This window comes from Biomphalaria glabrata, chromosome 3 (assembly GCF_947242115.1).
Source record: "Biomphalaria glabrata chromosome 3, xgBioGlab47.1, whole genome shotgun sequence".
Classification (NCBI taxonomy): Eukaryota; Metazoa; Mollusca; class Gastropoda; family Planorbidae; genus Biomphalaria; species Biomphalaria glabrata.
In genome coordinates this window covers 41,620,744-41,630,365 of record NC_074713.1, presented here as the reverse complement: position 1 = coordinate 41,630,365, position 9,622 = coordinate 41,620,744, and the positions used below count along the sequence as shown (strand labels likewise).

Here is a 9,622-nt window from a genome sequence, read left to right as displayed (position 1 = left end):
ATCTTCACATTAGCTCTTAATAAACCTGGAGTTCTCTATCTTCACATTTGTTCTTGATAAACCTGTAGTTCTCTATCTTCACATTTGTTCTTAATAAACCTGTAGTTCTCTATCTTCTCATTTGTTCTTGATAAACCTATAGTTCTCTATCTTCACATTTGTTCTTAATAAACATGGAGGTCTCTATCTTCACATTTGTTCTTGAAAAACCTGTAGTTCTCTATCTTCACATTTGTTCTTAATAAACCTGTAGTTCTCTATCTTCTCATTTGTTCTTGATAAACCTATAGTTCTCTATCTTCACATTTGTTCTTAATAAACATGGAGGTCTCTATCTTCACATTTGTTCTTGGTAAACCTATAGTTCTCTATCTTCACATTTGTTCTTGATAAACCTATAGTTCTCTATTTTCACATTTGTTCTTAATAAACCTATAGTTCTCTATCTTCACATTTGTTCTTAATAAACCTGGAGTTCTCTATCTTCACATTTGTTCTTGGTAAACCTATAGTTCTCTATCTTCACATTTGTTCTTGATAAACCTATAGTTCTCTATCTTCACATTTGTTCTTGATAAACCTATAGTTCTCTATCTTCACATTTGTTCTTGATAAACCTGTAGTACTCTATCTTCTCATTTGTTCTTGATAAACCTATAGTTCTCTATCTTCTCATTTGTTCTTGATAAACCTGTAGTACTCTATCATCTCATTCGACTGAACGACTGCACCCCCAGAATCTTATTGCTTCTTATCGCCAAGTGTTTTTAGCACCTTGACAACTTAACACCCTCCCCCTAAAAAAATGTGGCGCCCTTAATTCTCACGCCCAGTGCTACCGACAAACACTTTCTTATCCAAGTGTATACCTCATACAGGGTAACGGTGAGAAAGTGGGGGGGGGGTGACTTATAGGGAAAGGGGGAGTGAAGAAAGTGATGACGTCACTTACACGACCCACTCGTACCGAGTCTTCCTCCTCTCAAGCACTCACAGTTGTCTTTCATTCACACATTCGCACACACACACACACAGTTTGTACTCACCCCTCTCTTGTCACCATTCCACTCACACAGACATTATAAATCCCCCGCTCGCTGGATAGAGAGAGAGAGAGAGAGAGAGAGAGAGAGAAGGGGAAAGGGAGGTTGAAAAACAAGTGAGAGTGAGAAAAGGGGGGGGGATGGGAGCGTTGGGTCGGGTCATCAATCGAAGCCTGAGGGTCAACGCATGAACTCAACTCCAACAAGTACGGATTACAAGACTACACTTCCATCATTTCTCAATCTGTGGGCCCTTGGACTTAATTCTATAACAAAGGACCACTCCTGGGAGGTAACCTAAGGCTTTATTCTTGCATCACAGTAAGTGCATCACTTTTGTATTTGTTTGTAAAGTAAAATGTCTTTCTTTGTGGATTCAGGCCAAGCTTTCACATTAAAGGTCCAAAGGCTTGAATCTTAGTTTGTTATCGCACATACATGCACACATTACCAGCTTACTTGTACCAAATAGTTTATGGATAGTTCACTAACTTTAGAATTCTAATTGAACCCTAATTGAATCCTAATTGAAAACTTATTGAATCCTAATTGAACCCTTATTGAACCCTAATTAAGCCCTAATATTATTCATTCACGGTGTCATCTTTCATCTTTATATCACGCACCCTTTCGTCCGTTTTTAAAATATTGCAGAAGTCTATGTCTCGTGCTTCAATAGAGCACGCGCTACGCACGGGGTGCCCAAGAAAGGCGGTGGTACTCCACTTGAACCTCTAGGTTTCTTATCTTAGCGTTATGATATACAAGCAGCACTTAGTGTTATGATATACAAGCAGCACTTAATGTTATGATATACAAGCAGCACTTAGTGTTATGATATACAAGCAGCACTTAGTGTTATGATATACAAGCAGCACTTAGTGTTATGATATACAAGCAGCACTTAGTGTTATGATATACAAGCAGCACTTAGTGTTATGATATACAAGCAGCACTTAGTGTTATGATATACAAGCAGCACTTAGTGTTATGATATACAAGCAGCACTTAGTGTTATGATATACAAGCAGCACTTAGTGTTATGATATACAAGCAGCACTTAGTGTTATGATATACAAGCAGCACTTAGTGTTATGATATACAAGCAGCACTTAGTGTTATGATATACAAGCAGCACTTAGTGTTATGATATACAAGCAGCACTTAGTGTTATGATATACAAGCAGCACTTAGTGTTATGATATACAAGCAGCACTTAGTGTTATGATATACAAGCAGCACTTAGTGTTATGATATACAAGCAGCACTTAGTGTTATGATATACAAGCAGCACTTAGTGTTATGATATACAAGCAGCACTTAGTGTTATGATATACAAGCAGCACTTAGTGTTATGATATACAAGCAGCACTTAGTGTTATGATATACAAGCAGCATTTAGTGTTATGATATACAAGCAGCACTTAGTGTTATGATATACAAGCAGCAATTAGTGTTATGATATACAAGCTGCACTTAGTGTTTCGATCCTGACTTATCTCTATTGTCATAGTTACTAAAAAAAACGTGTTATTAACTTTTGAGAATGTATCTAGAGGTAGCACCAGGCCGTCACCCCCCCCCCCCCCATGTCTTGTTCTAGTGATAACGTTTAGGGTTGACAAGTTATTGGTCCATTTGTGTTTTAACTTAATTATTCAAAGCTTGCATTTTCCGCCCATGTAATTGGCATGGCGATACATAATGTGTAGAATTTTCTCCAATGTTTTGCATTAGTTGCAAGACATTAGGCAACCCAGTCTTAGTATTGGATTAAAAGATTATAGGCAACATTATTTAGATTATAGGCAACATTATTTAGATTATAGGCAACATTATTTAGATTATAGGCAACATTATTTAGATTATAGGCAACATTATTTAGATTATAGGCAACATTATTTAGATTATAGGCAACATTATTTAGATTATAGGCAACATTATTTAGATTATAGGCAACATTATTTAGATTATAGGCAACATTATTTAGATTATAGGCAACATTATCGAATTATCATTTTTCAACCATGTCAACTGCAGGCTACTATTATAGCATCAGAATTGCGGTAAACATTATTGACTACAATGTAAAGAACAAGCTTTAAGCCTTGGGTATATCTCTGGGTATTTCTCTGGGTATATCTCTGGGTATTTCTCTTGTATAAGTGAAGGGGTCGTGGGTCAGGGGTCATATTTGAGGCTACATTTGTGTAACTAATACCAACATAAATAAGATATATTTTATATTACGTGTGTGGGAGTTTGTAGGAAATGTTGGGGGCTAGGAAGTAAGTAGGAAGTAGAAGGTTATTTGATAAATGTATCACTCACCCGCTCCCCCCCCCCCCACTTTTTTTTTTTTGTTCGAATGTATAAGACAATGTTGATCCTCACTCTGGTAACACCCCGACGCTCTTGGCTGACTCGACTTTTCAACATGTTGATATATACTCTTCACCTCCTGCCATCTGTTCTCTTTTGATCGTATTGAATTAAATATTGCCATTCTTTCGCTTATCCGTTCGGTTGACGTTTTATCTTATCCACGGCGTGTAAACCTATAATTCTTACTGTATGTTACCGATAATATTTGAAAGCAGAATTTCTTTATTTCTCATTTTATCGATTTGAAACAAGTACACTCGTAGAACCATATTTGTGGTAACAACCTTGAAGGCATTGATCTAATGGAATATTTTGACATGCAGTTTATCCCAGTAATCTACCCTTTTCATGTCTGCTTCCCTTCTGTTTCATTTTAAATGGCGTCTCCTAAAGATAAACCAGCAGAAGATGGAAGGAAGAGAAATAAAGATGAACAAGTAGAGAAGATACCTTGAAAAAAAAAATGGGGGGGGGGGGCTTGGGGGGGGAGGAGATGTTATACTGGAGGGGAGACAGGAAGTGGAGATGACCGCCGTATTAATTAGTGATGCCAAATTCAAAATCAGCTTTATTAAGAAGAAATAAACAACTTTCTTTTATAAATAGCTTTGAAAGAAAATTTGATTAAACTAAAAATTGTATAATTTGACAATACCTTGTCTGCATAAAAAGAAAATAGATCTAGTTTCTGGTCATGTTGTGACCTTCTCGTCTCATCTATAGTCCACATCTAATTTGTAGTCCACATCTAATTAGTAGCCCACATCTAATTTGTAGTCCACATCTAATTTGTAGTCCACATCTAATTTGTAGCCTACATCTAATTAGTAGTCCACATCTAATTTGTAGTTCACATCTAATTTGTAGTCCAGATCTAATTTATAGTCCACATGTAATTTGTAGTCCACATCTAATTTGTAGTCTACATCTATCTTGTAGTCCACATCTATTTTGTAGTCCACATCTAATTTGTAGCCCACATCTATCTTGTAGTCCACATCTAATTTGTAGTCATCTAATTTGTAGTCCACATCCAATTTGTAGTCCACATTACCCGCGGCCTGCGGGTCTAAGTTTGTGTTTACTAATCTAGTGGATTGGATTTAGATGTATGTTAAACTTAGCTAATGATCCTTTCAAGTTTTTTCCAAAATAAAATTAGTTTTGCGAAAATGGGTTTACCCGAAGCCGATACATTCATATCTATTAAAAACGCAAAGAGCGATAGCTTTGTTAAATGAATGGGTTTATAAAGTGAACAATTAAACGAAATAATTTTTAGTACGCGATTCATGAATGAATATAGATCTAGGCCTATCTCAACTCGGCTTCGCAGCTTTCGTAAACGAATGTAGTCTCTTAAAAATGCTTTAGAAATTTTTTTAAAAATGTTTATTTGATCAAAATATGAAATGAATGGACTATAATTAGTATGTTCATGTGTTAAAGTATAAAACTATCTGTGCGAAGAGAATTTTTATCATCTTAGAGTTGAATTATAGTTTTAGATCTAGGGATGGAATTATAAACAATTAAACGAATTAATTTGTAGTACGCGATTCATTACGGTATTGTCTAATGAAAGAATGTTCGTCAGGAAATCTGTAGTCACAGATATAAGGAACTAATTAATGTAAATAATGCTTTTGAAACACGAAATTGAAGGTTATTTTTATTATATAATGAAATCAATGGATCTTCTTTTGTATTTTCATGTGTCAAAGTAAAAAACTATCTGCGCAAAGTGTATTTCGTAAAATTAGATCTAGGTCTAAATCCTTTCGATGTTTTCTCATGTCAACATTGTAAACATGGCCTAGATCCATAAATACTATAGCTTTAATAGAGTCGGACAACTTTATTTTTTTTTTTAGGGTCTTAAGTTTGTTTTAGAGCTACAATACATACACTACGGTCTAAGTTGGTACCCAAGAAACATTCCTGCCAAGATTTATCAAGATTGGTCAAGCGGTTTTGATGTCTATAAGTCACATACATACACCTCACATTCTACTTTATAGTATAGAAGATATCCTCTTCGTTGTCGAAGATGAGCACAGTTCTCATTTCCTATGGACTCGAAGATAACTGCTAAGTCCATCCTCGCTTTAAAAAGCTGCCGCATACGTGGCATGGGTAGGTTTGGTCAGTTGCAGTAGGCCTGCTTCTTCTCTCAGCTTTTTGTTGGTTCGGCGCTCTTTCACTCTTGCCACTCTTCTTGCTTCAAATCTTGAGACTCCGAGACTCACAGCTTCACGTCATGAGAAGCCTAGGACAGAGGCGTGATGATGTTGTGTTGTTGGATCAGTATTTCAACTTCAAAGTATTTGTAGACAACCTACATCGTGTACAACAGTCTTTTTATAATCACGGCTGTTTATATGAAGCCTGTTTGGTGCTGTACAAGGTCTTTGAAGTTTTTGTTAAAAAAAAGTGTTTCCGTTAACGAAATTACACTCACGGCACGGTCACAACACAGTCAGGACACAGATAGGACAAAGTCGCAGTCAGGACACAGTCACGGTACTGTCCCGACACAGGACACAGATCTTTACGAGTGTGATGAGTTACTGCAATGGTCATTTCGTTTGATAAGTATGATAACTAGTAGTTTGACAGTCCTACGTAGACTATAGTTTCATGATGTATTTTATCAATACACCTACAAAATGCCTAGCTTATATCTGTAAGTTGTCCATGTAAAGACGATAATTACGCTCTAAGACTATTCCACTGTTGAATTGTATGTAAACAAAGGTTTAAAAGGCTTTAAAATCTAGTTTTACAAATGGTGTATATGGTGTGCTAAACCTTTTATTGAAGTCTTTGTCTTCTTTTTACAACACATGGCCAATGTGTCAATCTCTTGATTTAAAATTAAACTGCGTGAGAGATTATGATTAAAAAGAAAAAAAAGAACAGGCTGCAACACTTTTCTATGGCCAGGTTTTCAAGGCCTTCAAAGACGGGCCACAACTCACAATCAGATCAATTGCTAAATACCCTATAGAATTACCAAAGGCCCTTAACAAGGGCCATAAACTAAGAAATACGCGGAAAGGGCGCTCACTCTAAACTAAGCAGATAATCTCCTATTGCCTTCCTTAGATGTAGCATCGAGTGGGCGTCTTCGGAGACGTGACATATTAGGACACGTCACGTGACGTCTATTTGAACAGACTGAGGTAGTGACCGGCAAGCTTTAGGTCATCTGTAGCAGGTCAATGTCTGGGAGGCCTGAGGAGTGGAGGGGTTGGCGATAGATAATGTTCACCATTCAATTCTTAAATAGACGTCAATCTCCTGGTGCTCTTTTGAAAATCTTCTTGGAGAAAAAACAAAAATTGGAAACATTTGAAACACTGCCCTTTGGAGTGTGGTCATTGTGCCTTTTGGAGTGTGGTCATTGTGCCTTTTGGAGTGTGGTCATTGTGCCTTTTGGAGTGTGGTCATGTGCCCTTTGGAGTGTGGTCATTGTGCCTTTTGGAGTGTGGTCATTGTGCCTTTTGGAGTGTGGTCATGTGCCCTTTGGAGTGTGGTCATGTGCCCTTTGGAGTGTGGTCATTGTGCCTTTTGGAGTGTGGTCATTGTGCCTTTTGGAGTGTGGTCATGTGCCCTTTGGAGTGTGGTCATTGTGCCTTTTGGAGTGTGGTCATGTGCCCTTTGGAGTGTGGTCATGTGCCCTTTGGAGTGTGGTCATTGTGCCTTTTGGAGTGTGGTCATGTGCCCTTTGGAGTGTGGTCATTGTGCCTTTTGGAGTGTGGTCATGTGCCCTTTGGAGTGTGGTCATGTGCCCTTTGGAGTGTGGTCATGTGCCCTTTGGAGTGTGGTCATTGTGCCTTTTGGAGTGTGGTCATGTGCCCTTTGGAGTGTGGTCATGTGCCCTTTGGAGTGTGGTCATTGTGCCCTTTGGAGTGTGGTCATTGTGCCTTTTGGAGTGTGGTCATGTGCCTTTTGGAGTGTGGTCATTGTGCCTTTTAGGAGTGTGGTAATTGTGCCTTTTAGAGTGTGGTCATTGTGCCTTTTGGAGTGTGGTTATTGTGCCTTTTGGAGTGTGGTCATTGTGCCTTTCGGAGTGTGGTCATTGTGCCTTTTGGAGTGTGGTCATTGTGCCTTTCGGAGTGTGGTCATTGTGCCTTTTGGAGTGTGGTCATTGTGCCTTTTGGAGTGTGGCCATTGTGCCTTTTGGAGTGTGGTCATTGTGCCTTTTGGAGTGTGGTCATTGATAAATGAAGCGTCACTGACAGTTTATGTTTTTATTTCCTCTGGCCTAGTGCTGGATTTATCTTTAGGCAACATAAACTATAGCACAGGGCCACCAGGCAGGCAACATAAACTATAGCACAGGGCCACCAGGCAGGCAACATAAACTATAGCACAGGGCCACCAGGCAGGCAACATAAACTATAGCACAGGGCCACCAGGCAGGCAACATAAACTATAGCACAGGGCCACCAGGCAGGCAACATAAACTATAGCACAGGGCCACCAGGCAGGCAGCATAAACTATAGCACAGGGCCACCAGGCAGGCAGCATAAACTATAGCACAGGGCCACCAGGCCCCAAAAAATTGTTTTGAAGAAAAGGCAAAAGAAAACATTGCATTATGTTGATGACAAGAGGCCCCATATCTCAGCCATTCTATTGTCTTGTCAACTCTAAAGCCGGTCCACGGCACAGGTCAGTGTATATCTGTTAATCAATTCGTTTGCGAGATTTAAGGTTAATATAAATTGTTTGCTTATTTATCTATCTGTCTGTCTGTCTGTCTGTCTTTCTATCCACCCATCCATCCATCCATCCATCCATCCACCTACTTATCTATCTATCTATCTATCTATCTATCTATCTATCTATCTATCTATCTATCTATCTATCTATCTATCTATCTATCTATCTATCTATCTATCTATCTATCTATCTATCTATCTATCTATCTATCTATCTATCTATCTATCTATCTATCTATTTATCTATCTATCTATCTATCTATCTATCTATCTATCTATCTATCTATCTATCTATCTATCTATCTATCCATCCATCCATCTATCTATCTATCTATATATATATATATCTATCTACATTTACCTGCACGCCTTTTTGACTTAACTTATGTTGTCAGTCCGTTGGTCCGTGTGTCCGTCTGACTGTTTGAATTAAAATAAGTATTTTCCCCTACACTTTCAGTAATCTAGGAGTGGAGAAAGATATTTTTATTTTCTTTCGATCATTCCCCTCATTATAAGTTTTTCTGGGTCTAGATTGAAATAATTTCAAATATTCAAATGTATTCATTAACAAATCCGTCAGTACACATATAGCTTTAGGCTCATTGATAATATAAAATATAAAAGAAGGAGAAATGATTAACAATGAAAACATTAAGAAAACATTGTCCTTGGTCCAGGCATTATTTAATGACTGGGTTTTTTTTTAAATCGATAATCTAGTTACAACGAGAATGATGTTTGAAGAATAACAAAAGAAAAGAAGGGGAAAAAAAAACTTAACTCGTGTCTAGATCTAACATTACGGACCTATCAGATGAACTGTTTGCTTGATAACCCAGAACCAGAGATAAAAACTTAGCAGTTTTGATGGAGAGGAAAGACTGGCAGGAAACATAGATCTGGGTGTTTAAAGACTGGACCTAGCATCTCAGATCTCCATGTAAGGACAGTTGATGTTTAATGTAAGGGAGGAGAGAAGCGAAGGACAGAGGGAGGATGTGTGAGTTTCTCAGTGAGAATGTATATAAAACATGTCAGCTGTGGTGAGATAGTGAGACTGTGATAGTTGAAGTGTTGGTCAGATTCCACTAGGAAGACTAACCCAGATAACCTTTCAACTTTCAACTAGTGGCTCCATGAGGCTTGTGAATAGGTTTTGTTTGTGTAGTTTGAAAAATACATGCCGTTTTATCTACAACGAACACTGTGTAGTTGACACTGGATAGCACCAAACATTCTTTACACACATACAGAAATACAATTTAAAAAGTAATATAAGTTCATATGTCTTACCTTTGCATGAGGGCGGCCATATGCAAAAGGGATATTACTCATTTTTACTGATCCTCAGTAATAAGAAAAATACTATATAATTGTTAGTTCCCATGAATCCCATTCAAAAGATAAGACACTCTATTGTTCAAGCAGGCCGGCAGAGGGCGCTCTTGTCCGTTTAGCCG

The 9,622-nt window shown here is 37.9% G+C and overlaps 1 protein-coding gene across 3 annotated transcripts in view; it reads left to right on the top strand.

Annotated features, from left to right (window-relative positions):
* Nucleotides 1–1,180: 1,180 nt before the first annotated feature.
* Nucleotides 1,181–9,622, top strand: part of LOC106073575 (neuroglobin-like) — a 254,252-nt gene continuing 245,810 nt past the window's right edge. For all 3 annotated transcript variants that reach the window (XM_056025116.1, XM_056025121.1, XM_056025118.1), the window contains exon 1: nt 1,181–1,364. The gene's annotated coding sequence lies outside the window, so the exon portion shown is untranslated. The remainder of the gene's footprint in view (nt 1,365–9,622) is intronic.